The sequence below is a fragment of the Humulus lupulus genome, chromosome X (assembly GCF_963169125.1).
Source record: "Humulus lupulus chromosome X, drHumLupu1.1, whole genome shotgun sequence".
Taxonomy (NCBI): domain Eukaryota; kingdom Viridiplantae; phylum Streptophyta; class Magnoliopsida; order Rosales; family Cannabaceae; genus Humulus; species Humulus lupulus.
Window position 1 is genome coordinate 226,127,711 of NC_084802.1, and position 15,427 is coordinate 226,143,137.

The 15,427-nt window shown below is 38.6% G+C and overlaps 1 non-coding gene across 1 annotated transcript; it reads left to right on the forward strand.

Moving 5' to 3' along the window:
* The first annotated feature begins 2,286 nt into the window (after positions 1 to 2,286).
* LOC133807556 (small nucleolar RNA R71) lies at positions 2,287 to 2,393 on the forward strand. Its single transcript, XR_009879462.1, has one exon. It is a non-coding gene; the product is annotated as a small nucleolar RNA R71 (small nucleolar RNA).
* The last annotated feature ends 13,034 nt before the right edge of the window (positions 2,394 to 15,427 follow it).

The following is a 15,427-nucleotide window of genomic DNA, read 5'->3' on the forward strand; positions in this document are numbered from 1 at the left end:
ATATTAAATCACATACAAATAGATCATGGATTACCTGTTGTAGCCTATCAAGTGTGCTTGAGTCCTTTTGTATAAATCAACGATCTATTGGGAATAATGCCCTTAAAGCAATTGTAGTTGGCAAATGTTTTAAATGAAATTAATAATTGAATTGAATTATTATATATATAGTCTATGTCTGATATTATATGATAATATTAAGTGAATATCCGAAAATTCCAAAGTATATCTATGTGGCCTTAATCTCATATTGGTATGAGATGATCGAGATTAAGATAATAAACTTAAAATAATTCGCGGTAAAATAAAGTTATGGAATATTTAGATTAATTACTGCTAGTACTGTCCACTAGTATTATGAATACATGTGACCTAGATCCGAGTTACTAGTGTAGTAGGACACTTTAGTGGAGGTACTTTGCATGCTGGGAGTATGTAGAACTAGATCAGATATGCTTTGTTAATACTTGTTTAAACATCGTTTCATAGTATTAACCAAACACATCAAACGATGATCATATACATGATGATCTTAATCCTGAGGTTACTATGAACTCCTATATATGTCATCTGATCCTTTGATTCATGTGTTAAGGTGTGTCAGAATGATTAGGCTAAGAACAATTATTTTGGGGACTCAATGATGTATATGGCTAGGGACGTAGTTTAACAGATATAGAATATATACCTTCTTATAGATTGAATGATGGTTCCTTATTGGGTTGGCTTTTGGAACTGAAAAGGTTATGAGCGCTCACGTCGCAAACTTGTTGTGACACAACCTTCACTAGTAAAGTCAATGATACTCTAGGAACAAGATATAGCTAAAAGGGCAAAATGGTAATTTTATTCCTTTTTAATTATGAACCATTAATAGAGGATTAACGATGTATGTAATGTTAATGGACACTTTATTCTTTAATAAAGTACTCAGTACATATATGTCTGTAATTATCAAGAGTTCAATCTCATATTTATAGTGGAGTAATCATGAGATTAATAAATATGATTATTTAATCACAGAGCTTTGATTAATAATGTAATATTTATTGGAGCTTGATATTATAGGTCCATAGGTCTCCAGGGTGGCTCTATCAATACCATATCAAGGTAAGAGTTGATACAAGGGTATAATTGTAATTTGGGAATTTGAGAATAATTTTATTCTTCGGGTCAAGTATGAAATTATATGATAATTGAGGTTGAATAATTAATTTAGAATTTTCGTAAATATATTTATTAATTTAAATATATAAATTTTTGAAACTCATATATATATAAATAAATAAATAAAATTTTTAAATTAATTATTTTATTTGAGTGGGAGAAAGTAAAATTAGTAAGTCAAAAATAGTTTTCGATTCATTTAATTTTAAAACATGATGATAATGATGATCATCAATTTGAATTTTGAATTTAAGATTAAAATTTTGAAATATGGTTGTCATCTTTTCCTTAAAAAGATACATACCTTATTTTGTGGAAGATTGATTTTAATTAAATAATTAAATAAATTAAAAATTGAATACCTGGTGGGCCATTTCTTGGATTCTCGGTGTCACTTGGTAACGTAACATGGGGTCTATTTCTAAGCTCATTAGCTAGCTGCCTAACTTGGTTTTCTAAGTTTCTCAATGATGCATCTTGGCTTTGGATCATGGCTTCTTTTTCACAATATATTCCTTCAACATGTTCTCAAGAGAGATAGATTGCATTGCTTATTGTTGTGGTGCTTGTGGGGGATAACCTGGCGGGAAATTTGGTCTTGGAGGCATAGAAGAATTGCTAGGGCCAGCCCCTTGATTACTCCATGAGAAGTTGGGATGTTGCCTCCATGATGGGTTGTAGGAATTAGAATAAGGGCTATTCCTATTTTGATTCCCCATGTAACACACAATTGCTGGATTGGAAGGACAGTTGTCAAAAGTATAACCCTCACCACAATACACACAAGAAATGTTCTCCATGGGCCCCATCTGTGTCCCCATAGGCTGCCCCATTGAATGATTCATTCCCATGTTCATTGTCTTGAGCATATTCGAAATAGAGGAAACTTGGGCTGCCAAAGAAGTGATGGCATCTACCTCATGAATACCAGCCACCTTTCTACCGGTAGCTGATCTAGTAGTGGGCCACTGATAATTATTGTTGGATATCCTCTCAAGGATTTCATATGCCTCATTATAGGACTTAGCAAGAAGAGCCCTATTCGCTGAAGCATCAACCACCATTCTAGTATGAGCGTTCAGACCATTGTAAAATGTATCCATCTGGATGTAATGAGGAATTCCATGATGAGGGCATTTGCGCAACAGCTCTTTAAACCGCTCCCATGCCTCATATAAAGATTCTTCATCAAGTTGCTGAAATGAAGTAATCTCATTGCGAAGCTTGGCATTATTAGTGGGAGGGAAATACTTCATCAAAAACTGCTCAACCAACTCTTGCCAAGTAGTCACATAATCAGATGGCAAAGAGTTCAACCAAGCTCTAGCTCTGTCTCTCAAGGAGTATGGGAACAACTTCAGTCTCAAGGCATCTTCTGTAACTCTGGGCAGCTTGAATGAATCACTCACTTCAATGAACAATCAAAGATGAAGGTGAGGATCCTCTGTTGGCATCCCACTGAACTGGCCCACAGTTTGAAGCATCTGGAACATGACTGGCTTCAATTCAAACTATGTTGTCTGAATTTTTGGTCTAACGATGCCTTGATTGAGCTCATTGAAGAGGGGGAGAGCATATCTCCTGATAGCACAATCTCTGTCGTCAACCACAATAACTACATTTGGCCCATTATTGGCAGCTACTCCCCCTTCAGCTACTCGATCTTGAGCAACTCCTGCTAGATTTACTGATGGATCATGAGTGACTCCTGATAGATTTGCCGCCCCTTGAGCAGCTCCTGATAGATTTTTTGCCCTCTGGGCAGCTCCATGTTGATCCCCTTGCTCAGCATCCATCACTACTACTTCCCTTTTTTACTTTTGTATCTTTTGCCTTCTTCTAAATGTACGCTCGATTTCTGGATCAATGGGAATAGTTCAGGGCCTTGATTCTCGCTCATACACTGTGTAAACCTGAAATTGTACGAGAATCACCCAAGTTAGTACAAAAGCAATTTAAACCAAATTGCGATATACTTAATTTCACAATAAATGACTTTAAGCAATCCCCGGCAACGGCGCCAAAAACTTGGTGGTGTAAAATAGATACTAAGTGCAAGTGTACATTGTCAACAAGTAATAGGGTGATAAGAACCTAATATCGTATCCACAAGGATTTTTTTTAAGCTTAAAATTGTGAAATTAAAATCTAGAAAAATGATTAAAAATAAATGAACCAAACTCAAATTAAATTGGAAGTTGTTTTTTTTTATGCAATTAAAAATAACTAACAACTGAATTTAAAATCTAAATTAATGGAATGCAATATGAAATTTAGTTGATAAAGAAATGGTAAGCTAGGATAATTAATTCCCCTATTATGCAATTACTGGAAACAATGATATGAAAATGTTGTGGCACACTGACAATTTACTAATCAAGAATTTTTAATCAAATCCATAAGTTTCCGTCGAAATCAAATGGATTTAATTCTCTAATTAAATTAATTATGTCTAAGCCAATTTAATTTCAAGAATTTCATATCAAGCACCAATTCTATTAGACTATGCAAGGCAAAGATATATGTCTATACCCTTACACAATTAAAATCAAAGAAATTAACCTTGGACCATTCAAGTCTTTTGTCCAATAATTATAATCCTTTTCAGCAAACTCAACTATTTCAATCATTTACTAAATGTGATCAAGCAATAGTAAATATTAAGCATGAAAATTACTTGAATAAATAAACCTCAATTAGCATTAAGCATCAATAGCAAAGTTCCACAATTGCATAATAAAGTTTCTTAATTATCCTAACTTTAAGAGAATTAGTTCATAGCTTTAGACACAAAATGACCCAACTTATAATCACCCATAACTCAAAATAAAATGCAAGAAACAATTAAGATCTAGGAGAGAAGGGGAAGAAAGAAAGCCAAGAATATTGTGGAGTGTCCCCCAAATAGCCCTTCTCTTTTTTTTATCTTCCTCCTTAGAATCCTCTCTCCTTCTTTTTTTCTTCTTTTTCGCTTCTAAATTGGGTTCTTTTCTTTGTACCAGTCGACTGCCCTCTTCTTCTTCTTTTTTCTCTCCTCCCAAAAAGGAAGATGATGATAATCTTGAGTCACATGAGCTAGGGCTCCTCCCTCACATGTAAGCCCTCTCTTGTCTCTTTTTCCAACTTTTTGGACCACCAATTAATAAAAGCTCAACCTTCAGCCCAAAATATATATTAATGAAATACAAAGGCCTCAATAATTAATGAAGTGGCAGACCAAAACATGTGAAAATCCTTAAGGCTGCCTAATCGAAATTCTGTGAAAATGTTGCAGAAATCTGATCATTTACTTCTCCATTCAAACTCCAAATCTTCTCTACAGTTGCCACTAGATCTCTTGCCCAACTTCAACAACAAACATAGCATTTATGAGCCTCTTTTCATCAATTTACAAGCATTAACATTTAATAGCTCTAATTAGCAAATTAACAAAAATTACATTTAAAATAATTGTAAATCACTAGAGAAACACAATTTTTGCTGAAAATATTAGTTTAACAATTGTAAAATAACTCTATATCCTAGAGTTATCAAGGATTCTCAAGGGATACTACTTCATTGACTGAACTGACACACAAGAATCAAAAGTTTGCGTGGTTAGATAAGTGTGAGAATAGCTTATAGGAACTGAAGCAGTGATTGATTACTGCTCTAGTTCTGAGTCTTTCGATAGATCAGGAGAAGTTTGTGATATATTGTGATGCCTCATATCAGGGTTTGGGTTGTGTTCTTATGCAGTCGGGGAAGGTGATTGCCTATGCATCACGTCAGTTGAAAGAGTATGAATAGAGATACCCCACTCATGATCTGGAGTTGGCAGCAGTGGTCTTTGCATTAAAGGTATGGAGGCATTACCTTTATGGGGAGAAGTGTGAGATATACATTGACCACAAGAGTTTAAAGTAATTCTTCACACATAAAGATCTGAACATGAGACAGAGGAATTGGCTGGAGTTGGTGAAGGATTATGATTGTGAAATCCTGTATCACCCAAGGAAGGCCAACATGGTCACAAATGCCTTAAGCTGGAAGGGTCCGGGACAGATATACAGTGCAAGATAGATATCTAGAGAGTTGGCAGAGGATATGATAGCTGGTATAGAGTTGTTGGAGGGCCAGTTGGCCAATATCATGCTACAGTCTACGTTGTTAGAAAGGATAAAGGAAGGTCAGTTGGGTGATGCACAACTGGCAAAGATCAGAGGGGACATCCTAGCTGGAGTGTCTAGGGACTATACAGTGTCAGTTATAGGCTTGTTGAGATACAAGGGTTGGATCTATATTCTGATGGACATTGTTATCAGATAGGAGATTCTGGATGAATCTCATACTACCCCTTACTCTTTGCATCCAGGCACCACAAAGATGTATCCAGATGTGAGATTGCTATATTGGTGGCCTGAGATAAAGAGGGATGTGACAGAATATGTGGCTAAGTGCTTGACATGACAACAGGTCAAGGCTGAGCATCAGAGACCAGTAGGGCTATTACAACCTCTAGACATTCCAAAGTGGAAATGAGAGGACATCACGGTGGATTTTGTGGTGGGGTTACCCGGGACTATGGGTCAACTTGATTCAGTGTGGGTTATCATGGATCGATACACCAAATCAGCTCACTTCTTACCAATGAAGACAACCTATATAGTTGACCGGTATGAAGATCTCTATGTGAGAGAGATCGTGCACCTTCATGGGGCTCCAAGGTCGATCGTGTTAGATTGGGACCCCACATTTACTTCAAAGTTTTGGGGAAGTTTACAGAAGGCTATGGGTACACAGCTGAAGTTTAGTACTGCCTATCATCCTCAGACATATGGAAAATCTGAGAGGACGATACACATATTAGAGGACATGCTGCGAGCATGTGTGCTGGACTTTGATGGGTCCTGGAGTAAGTATTTTCCTTTGATAGAGTTTTCCTGCAATAGCAAATATCAGTCGACCGTTGGGTTGGCTCCTTATGAGATGTTGTATGGTAGGAAATTTCGATCACCCGTTCATTGGGATGAGATAGGAGAAAGGAAATACTTGGGTCTTGAGGCAGTTCAGAGGACCAATGAGGCTATTGAAAAGATCATAGCTCGGATGCTCGCTTCTCAAAGCAGGCAAAAAAGTTATGTTGATCCTAAATGTAGGAACGTGGAGTTCCAAGTGGGAGACTATGTCTTCCTTAGAGTCTCACCATGGAAGTGGGTGAGGAGATTTGGGAAGAAGGGCAAGTTGAGCCCTAGATTTGTTGGACATTTGAGATCCTGGAGAGGATTGGTCAGGTGGCCTATAGGTTGGCCTTACCTCCGACACTTTCGATCGTACACAATGTATTACATATTTTGGCCCTTCAGAAATATGTGTCAGACGTGACTCATGTGTTGAGTTGTGAGGATCTGGAGCTTGGGGCAGATCTCTCCTATGAGGAACAACCAGTCCAGATACTAGACAAGAAGGACAAGGTCCTGCGGAACAAAACTATACCTTTGGTTAAGGTATTATGAAGGAACAACAAGGTCGAGGAAGCGACCTGAGAGCTGGAGTCAGATATGCATAATCTATATCCCGAGCTGTTCAGGTAAAATTTTGAGGAAGAAATCCCTGTAAGGAGGGTGTTGACGCGGTTTTTTGCCAACAATGTATTAAGAAATAATAAGGCAGATTAGTGCTTAATAGTAAACCGTAATGAATAATAATATGAATTCACTCAAGAACATAAAAATTTTACGTAGTTCAGTTGTTAAAATCCACCTAGTCCACGAGTCAATATTATTGTTGTTTCTCTCTTTATTTTGGCAGAGTTTTGGTATTACAGAATAATAGTCCCTTTTCCTGTCCAATATTCCCAGTATTTATAAGGGGGTTTCATGGACAAGTTTGGGTAACTGCGTGAATCAATCACGCATTTACATAATTATTACATTTAATACAAATAATTCTCATTTATATTGGGATATGATTTGATCACAAAGTAAATGTACTCCTAATATATGAGATATTAAATATGACAGCCTGGTCATAAATAAACATATAAGGGGATCCCAAGTCTCCGGGGATCCTTGAGTAGGCAATATACTAGAATTACCACGAGCTGGATATCTCCTCCAAGCTCGTGCTTCGACAGCTACTTTAACATTCCGAGCTCGCACTTCATAGTAATTACATGCTTAGTTCAGTTAAACCCAAGACACCTAACACCTAACACCACGTCTGACCACGTGAAACTCGAGTTGTCCACATGGATAATAAGCAGATATCATTCCCTTGGTTATCTCTCCGTATATTTATTTTCCAGCTGTACTTGAGCTGAGTGAATGAACTCGGGCTAAAATTAGGGTACAACATTTGCCCCCCAAGCTCCTGCTCGTGTATGACATCGTCACTTTTTGACCTACACAGTAGGGGCTTTTAGACTTCTGTTACATAAAACCACGCCTGACCATTACTTGAGTACTGGACACGTGGTGTACCGCAATTGGCGTCTGTTCGGGTTTCGAGGACTGCAATAATTGTCTTGTCACCTTTTTGCCACTGTTTGGTCTATTTAACTAACCCTTGGATCTTGAAATAACCCAACTGGACGACTCAGATTAATTTCCACAATTTACGTATAAATAGGATGGCCAAATTTCAAACTGCACCACCTTTGCATTTAAAATTTTTCCTTTTTCTGAACTTCCAAAACTTCCCTTCTTTCCTAGAATCCTCAAAACCGTTCATTGTGCCCAGTCATTCAGAAGCTTTCCAGGAGCTTCCCGTTGCCGAGTCTACATCTTACCGTCGACGAACACACTTCCTGTAAGTATCTCATTCTTTGGTTTGAAGTGTTTTTTTTTTCTTTTTTTTTTTATCCAATGGAATTTCTGTTCTTCACCATGTTCATCTGCAACACTCATTGTAGTTTCTGTTAGGCTATTTCTAAATGTTCTTAGGGAATAGGTTTTGACTTAGGTTCAACGGGTGAGTCCAAAAATGTCTTAGAAACAAGACACTCATAAAACTGGGAAATTTTTGGGTAAATCTGGGTAACTCTAATGGTGAATTATACCCATTCGAGGTAAAGGAAATGAAGGGTTTTTAGGTTTAGAACGAGATAGCTTAGAGGTTACGTTTTCTTGGGTGGTTTTGCACTAAACCACCTCCCAAGGAAAGTAGTGATCTGACATTCTGACACACGGATCCCTAAATATCAGGGGTCTGTTAGGAAACCGGGGCGCGGAGCTTAGGATATCGCGTGGCATCACGCGATGGGGCTGAGGGTAACCTTATCTCGTATAACAAAAGTAAACCATTTCCCCCCTCATACTCTCGCGTCATAGTTTTAGATCCTCTTAGGTCGCATACTAACTAGGTCATTCTGTCGTTAGGCGATCTGATGGCTCCTCAAAAGAAGAACACCCCAAAGAAGAATGCCTCGAGCTTGTCCTCTCAATAGAAGAACAAGGGGAAGCAGATCACCCCAGAATCTCCCATCCCGCACTTCGATCCGGTGGTGGAGAAGGAGATCGTGGTCGATCCCAACGTATACTTCGAGGCTGAGCATATCATCTCAAAGATCACAACCAAGGGGATGGTAAATAAGATTATGTTAAGCCACAACATAGAGGTCAGAGCTAGAAATCTCCTCGTCCGACCCGCGTTCAAAGGGGAACGGAGCTGTTCCCCTCTCCAAGATGACTTTACAGCTTGGAGTGATGAACACCTAAAGGCTAGGGCCTTTCTTCCCCTGGACCAGTACTTCGCGGATTTCTTGAATTACGTGAAGTTGGCTCCATTTCAGCTCCTCCCAAATTCGTATAGACTTTTGGCGGGGCTAAAGTACTTGTTCCTGAAACACGAGTGGGAGGTCTTCACTTCAACAGACATTCTATATTTCATCTGCCTCAAGGCAAGCCCCGACCAGAGGGGACGCGGTGATGGATTCTACTACCTCACGCGATTCCCTAACTCGGCCTCCGTCATCGAGCTACCCAGCCATCCAAACGACTACAAAGACTTGTTCTTTATGTCAAATGGATTCCAGAACTGCGAACATCGATACTTCAACCGACCTTGTAAGTCTTCCATCCTTGTGAATTCAGCTCGTGAATTTTTATTCCTTTTAAGATATTTTTTTTTGTACATGTCTTGATTGAATTTGTTTCTCGTGCAGCCATATTTGCGAGGATGGAAAAGTCTGTGACCCTCGGGGGCCAGCATGAGAAGATGTCCAAACTTCCCCCCAATGAAACAGATTATCGCTAGGTCGTGAATGACGTCACGATGCTGGCCTACCAGTTGATCATGAAGGTCAAACACTGGCCTTGAGGACCCGAGCTACCCTTTCGGCGATCTCCGAGCTCCCATCCTCTCAAGAGGCCTTGCCAACCATTGAGGACGAGGAGGATGAAGAGGATGAGGTGCCTCTAGTATGAAAAAGGTGGGCTCCCGAGGCTGTCCAGGAACCCGATCTAGAACGGGTTGAGACATGGGGAGCGGTCGGCCCCTCCGGCCAAGGTAACCCTTACCCCTTTAGGGAATTAGATAGGGTTTTTGGTGATATTAGGTTAGTTCGTTTTAATCCAAATCAACTCATCCACCGCCATCCTTATAACCCGGATTGAAATACAACCCTGCTCCAGTGCGTAGACCACCTAGTGGTACGCCATGACAATAGTTATCCTAAGGGCACAGTCGTAGTTGATAACACCCTAAACTTTAGATCCACCATTTTTTAGGAATATGGGACCAACCATAGGACCTGACCTTCTCTGCTCCAGGGTGCATTTGCCCCTGGATTTAGATAGTATGTAGATGAATCCAGCCCCGAGGAAGAACCTGAACCTGAACCCCTTAGGATCCCAGAAATATTAACTGTAGATTCCCCTTATCCTCCATTTGTTCCAAGGCCGGAGGTCGTACCTATCCCGGACAAAACATCCGAGCTGGTGATAATAGATTCCTCCCCCAGCCCGGAGGGTAGGATCTTTATTTATTTCCGTTCTTTATAAATTCTGTTTGAAACATTATTTTGTGAACTAACTCCCTTTGTGCTTTTCAGGCGAAGAGATGGAACAACCAGGAGCTCCCGATATCCGAACTGCTTTCCTGGCTAAGAAAGTCGGCTCGAGCCCCATCGTAAAGAGGCTCAGGGTGGGGAAAAAGACCACCCCTACAGCGGGGAATACCTCAAAGTCCCTGGCTAAGAGCAAGGACACGAGCTAAACTCATGAGCCAGCTCTGGTGAATGTTGCTACCGAGACATTTCCCCCTCCCCCCTCTCGAGAGATGCTCCCACCTCCTCAAGTCATTCAGGCCGAGGCTCCCACTGTACGAATACCAGTGGATCCTAAGGACTTGGAGAGGATCCCTGAGGCCTTTCGGGGAATAATATATGAGACGACGTCTCATATGGTGGGCCACGCGTACAAAGCTAGCGTGAGGGACTTGAGGACTATTGAGGAGCGCAACCCGGAGAATGTCTTCGAGTCTGCTGTGGGGATGAATCTCACTGTAAGTTTTCTCAAGTTTGGTGATGAATTTTTTTTTTTTATATTTTTGCTGAGTTCTGACTTGTTTTGTTATTTTGCAGTCCGTCCTGGCCCAATACCGCAGTATAACTCGCGCTCGAATTAGGGACGATGAGCTCCAGGCCGAGCTAGACACTGCCAGAGCTGCCTTGAATGCTGTCAAGGAAAGTGAGGAGGCCGCCAAAGCTGCTCTGACAGCTGCTCAAAAGAATGAGCAAGCTGCCAAGGCTGCTCTCACCACCTCCCAAGAAAATGAGCAGGCAGAAAAAACTGCATTATCTACCTCACAAGCTCAGGCCGCTGAAGCTCAAGTCGAGATTGGTGAACTTAAAGCAAGACTACTCGAGGCCGAGATCAAAGCCAAGGAGGAAAGGGCAACATCATCATCATCCATGGAGGAGATGCTATACCAGTGTTGGGCTTTCAACCAGAACGAGAACTTCTCTTTTATGGAGCCCGGGTTATGGAGCCCGGGTTATGGGACCCGTACCTTGCTAAATTCAAGGTTCGACTTCTGCAAGAGCCCTCGGAGACGGGTGATGCCTCTGGAGCGGCGGAGGGAGATGGCGAGGAGGTCACCTCTTTGGGGCGAGCTGAAGGAGCCCAATGATCTCATTTGTATTTGTTTTTCTTAGTAATTATTTAACAGTTTTTTTATATTAAACAATTGCCTTCGGGATCCGCTCGAGGTTTTTTCTCCTCGGGATAATTTGATTGCTTTTTTTTTTTCAATATACATCTAAATTTTGATCCATTTATCTTTCCTTTACTATCTCTCATGTTTATGAATCCTTAGACTTGTACATTCGAGATTTTAGGAATCGATTTTTAGATCGGGATAGATTTTATCGAGCTTGGTTATATCCAAGTTTTTGTTTGGTTATTTGTACCATACCTGTCAAGAATCAAGCCTCGAACCTGGTTATATTTAGGGTTTTTAATGTTTTAAACTTAATTCGCGTTAGGTTGATTGAAACTCGATCTTTAAGAAGCCGTTAAATAATTAATTTTTTCAAACTTCTAAGTTTTAGACCTGGTTACATTCAGGATATTAAATGATTTTAAATTTAGTTCGCACTGGGTTTATTGAAAATTCGAACTTTAAAATGTCATTGAATAATCAATTTTTCCAAGCTTCTAAATTTCAGACCTGGTTATGTCCAGGATTTTAAATGATTTTAAACTTAGTTCGCGCGAAGTTTATTGAACACTTGAGCTTTAAAAAGCCGTTGAATATTCAATTTTTCCAAGCTTCTAAGTTTCGGACCTAGTTACGTCCAGGATTTTAAATGATTTTAAACTTAGTTCGCGCTAGGTTTATTGAACACTTGAGCTTTAAAAAGTCGTTGAATATTCAATTTTCCAAGCTTCTAAGTTTCCTAATCTTATCAAGCAGGCTTAATTTTGCCAACCTCAGGTTATGTGCCCCCCAAGTAACCAGAATGTAGAAAACTTTCTTGGTTTCTTTTACAAACATTAGAACATGAACTAATACAATCTTAAAAAGAGAAATTATTAAATAATCCATGTATTATTTAATCAAATGGCTTTTATAAATAAGCCTTACATTGATGGTGGTACTACTGATAATACTTTTTCAAATGTAGGGTGTTCCAAGTCTATGGGACTACTTCCCCATTCAGCCGAGTTATCTTGAAAATTCCTTCACGTAAAACCTCAACGACCTGATATGGTCCCTCCAAGTTTGGGCCTAATACCCCATCCTTGGGATCCTTATTCGCCAAAAAGACCTTCAGATAACCAGGTCGCCCAGTCCAAATCTATACCTCTTAACTTTAGAATTAAAATAGCGAGTGATTTTTTGTTGATAATGAGCGAGCTGTAACTACGATTCTTCTCATTTTTCTTCAATCAAGTCAAGGGATGCATTAAGTAGTTCATCATTTTGTTCCTAGCCGAATATCCTTTACCTGTGGGTGGCTACCTTGGCTTCGACTGGAAGCACGACCTCACTTCCAAAAGTTAAGGAAAAAGGACTATGTCCCGTGGAGGTTCTGTGAGAAATTCGGTAGGCCCAAAGTACTTGCGGGAGCTGTTTGGGCCATAATCCTTTGGCTTCGTCTAACCTCTTATTCAGGCTCGCCTTTAGGGATTTGTTCACAACCTCGACCTGCTCGCTGGCCTGCGGATATGCTACTGAGGAGAAACTCTTAGTGATGCTAAAAGACGTTCCGACGTTTCAGGTTTTTGCAACACCTGTCTTAAAGGTTGGTCGATCATGACGTTGATTGAATGTGACTGGAAATATGGCTGGAGCTTCCTGGAAGCCAATAACAGACAGAATGCCAGCATCTTTATTAGTGGGTATCATGACTCAGCTCTGAGAAGTCTCTTGCTCATATAATATACTAGTTTTTAAGCATGGTCTTCCTCTCGAACTAACACGGCTGATTAGTGTTCAAAAGTATCATTTTATTAGTCTTTAAGTTTAAAATTAATCAAGTTTTAATTAATATTTTCATGGATTTATTGTCATATATTTTATATTTTAAAATATTAATTTTAATTTAATTTGTGGTTAAAGTTTAGGAAATAAAATGTATTTTGACACAAAGAAAAAGAAAGAAGAAAGAAAGAATTGAAATTGAAAATTAGGCCCAAAACGGCCCAGGCCCAAAGTCTTCAGCAACCAGCAGCCCAGCCGAGTCAAGCCCAGCCCAGCCGGAGCCGCTTGACATGCGCCTGCCACGCTGCCTGCCGAGCAAACTAGGAGACGCCACCTGTCCCACTCGCCTGACTGTTGTCTCCCACGCGCCTAACGCACTCCACTGCTGAGCCAATCGGTGCGTGACACGTGGCCAGCGTGTCTCCTTTATTTCTGCACTTGTCTCCCACTTTGCACCAATTTTGCAGCCATTTTTCCCACTCTTTAGTACACAATTTTAACACATTTTGGGTCATATTTTCCATTATAAATAAAAAGCCAAATGTAGGAAAAAATCATCAGATTGTGGGAATGAGGTGGAAAGTATAATTAGAGAGAAAAACATTCTTTTTCCTATTTTTCTTTCATTTCTTTTATATTTCTTTGAGTGAAAACAATGCCTATTTTAGGCTAAATTCTCTTATTGAAAGGCTTGAGTGAAGTTCATGTTTCACATTATAGTTTTAATATATTGATTCTTTATTGTTCTTCATTTCCATATGTTTGTTACAATTAAATTTATTTTATTCTAATTTTTATTATAAATTTATTAGTGTCTTTTATATAAGTCTAGTCATGCTCTTCTTATGTAATTTAGGCTATTGATTTAATTTAGGATATTTGTTATATTATATGCTTTTTAATGCATTCTGCCATTGGTATTTTGTCGCTCTAAGGTATATAATATGATAGGTTTTAAAATTAGAAGTTAGTATAATTTAATTAAGAACATATTTTAAGGTGAGGTTTATTATATATATTTTCCAACTATAATTAATGGTGTAGAATTATAGTTGAGTAGAATGAATCAATTTTATTAAAATATTTATATGTTTGCATGAATGAAACTTATGCCTTCCATATTTTCTCTCTGATTCTAATTCCTCAATTTTGTTTATTTAGTAAATATATATATATTCTTTTTCAAAGTTACATTATTTCAAAGTTTATTTTTTCTAATTTACTAATCTTTCTTTTTACTTGTATTTTACCTCTCTGTGGATACGATATAGCCCGATTACTACTGCGACCGCTTAGGAGTTTATTGGGCGATATCAATTTTTGGCGCCGTTGTTGGGGAGGTAATTCTACAATTAAATGTTTGCATAGTAAATTTTTTTTTCTATTTAAAAAAAAAGTAGTAAATTTTTTTGTTTATTTCTCTTTTATTTTATTTTTCCTTAGTAATTTTTTTTATTTATTCATTTATTTCTTTTTTTTTTTTGTTATTGCTTTATTTTACTTTTAGGTTTAGAATTTATTTTCTAGATTTAGGTTTTTTTTTCGAAAAAAAAAGCATAAGATTTTAATCATAAAAAAAAAAAATATTGAGAACATTTGTGTAATTTTGGAAATTAGTAAAAACCAAACTTGTTCTGTCTTAGAAAAATTGGTTCTTAAATAAGGTCTGTGTTAGCGTTACCCTCCAACCTTTTCTAAGAACCTCAGGGAGTTCTAGAAAAGCTCTTGGGCCTAAAGTGGTACATTGGTAGCCTTCCCAACTGGCCTGGGAACATTTTTGATGTATACTTATTACACTATTACACACTTGTGCTTATAATACTTAATATATATATATATGCCACGAAATAGAGACACGCTAGGGAGATTCGTGAGACTACAAGTAGAAGCTTTAGAAAACTCTCCTAGTGCGTCATTTTCTTCCATTCGTTCAAATTCTCCCGATTCACCGAGACTTCCTAAACCACCCACGATGGCTCATCAAGATGAAGTCCAACCAAGAACGCTATAGGATTATTTACATCCTACACGTACAACCACACCTTCATGCATAATGTATCCCAACAATATGCCAAATTTCGATTTCAACCCCGGCATGATTAACCTCTTACCAACCTTCCATGGGTTGGAAAATGAGAGTCCATACATGCATATATGGGAATTCGAAGAGGTGGTGGCTACATTCAATAACCGAGTTGATGTCACCAACATTGTGAGATTGAATTTTTTTCCTTTCTCTCTCAAAGACAAAGAAAAAAGTTGGTTGTATTCCTTAATGCCTAGATCTATCGAAACATGGGACGAAATGACAAAAGCCTTCTTTGCCAAATATTTTCCACCCCATAAGACTAGC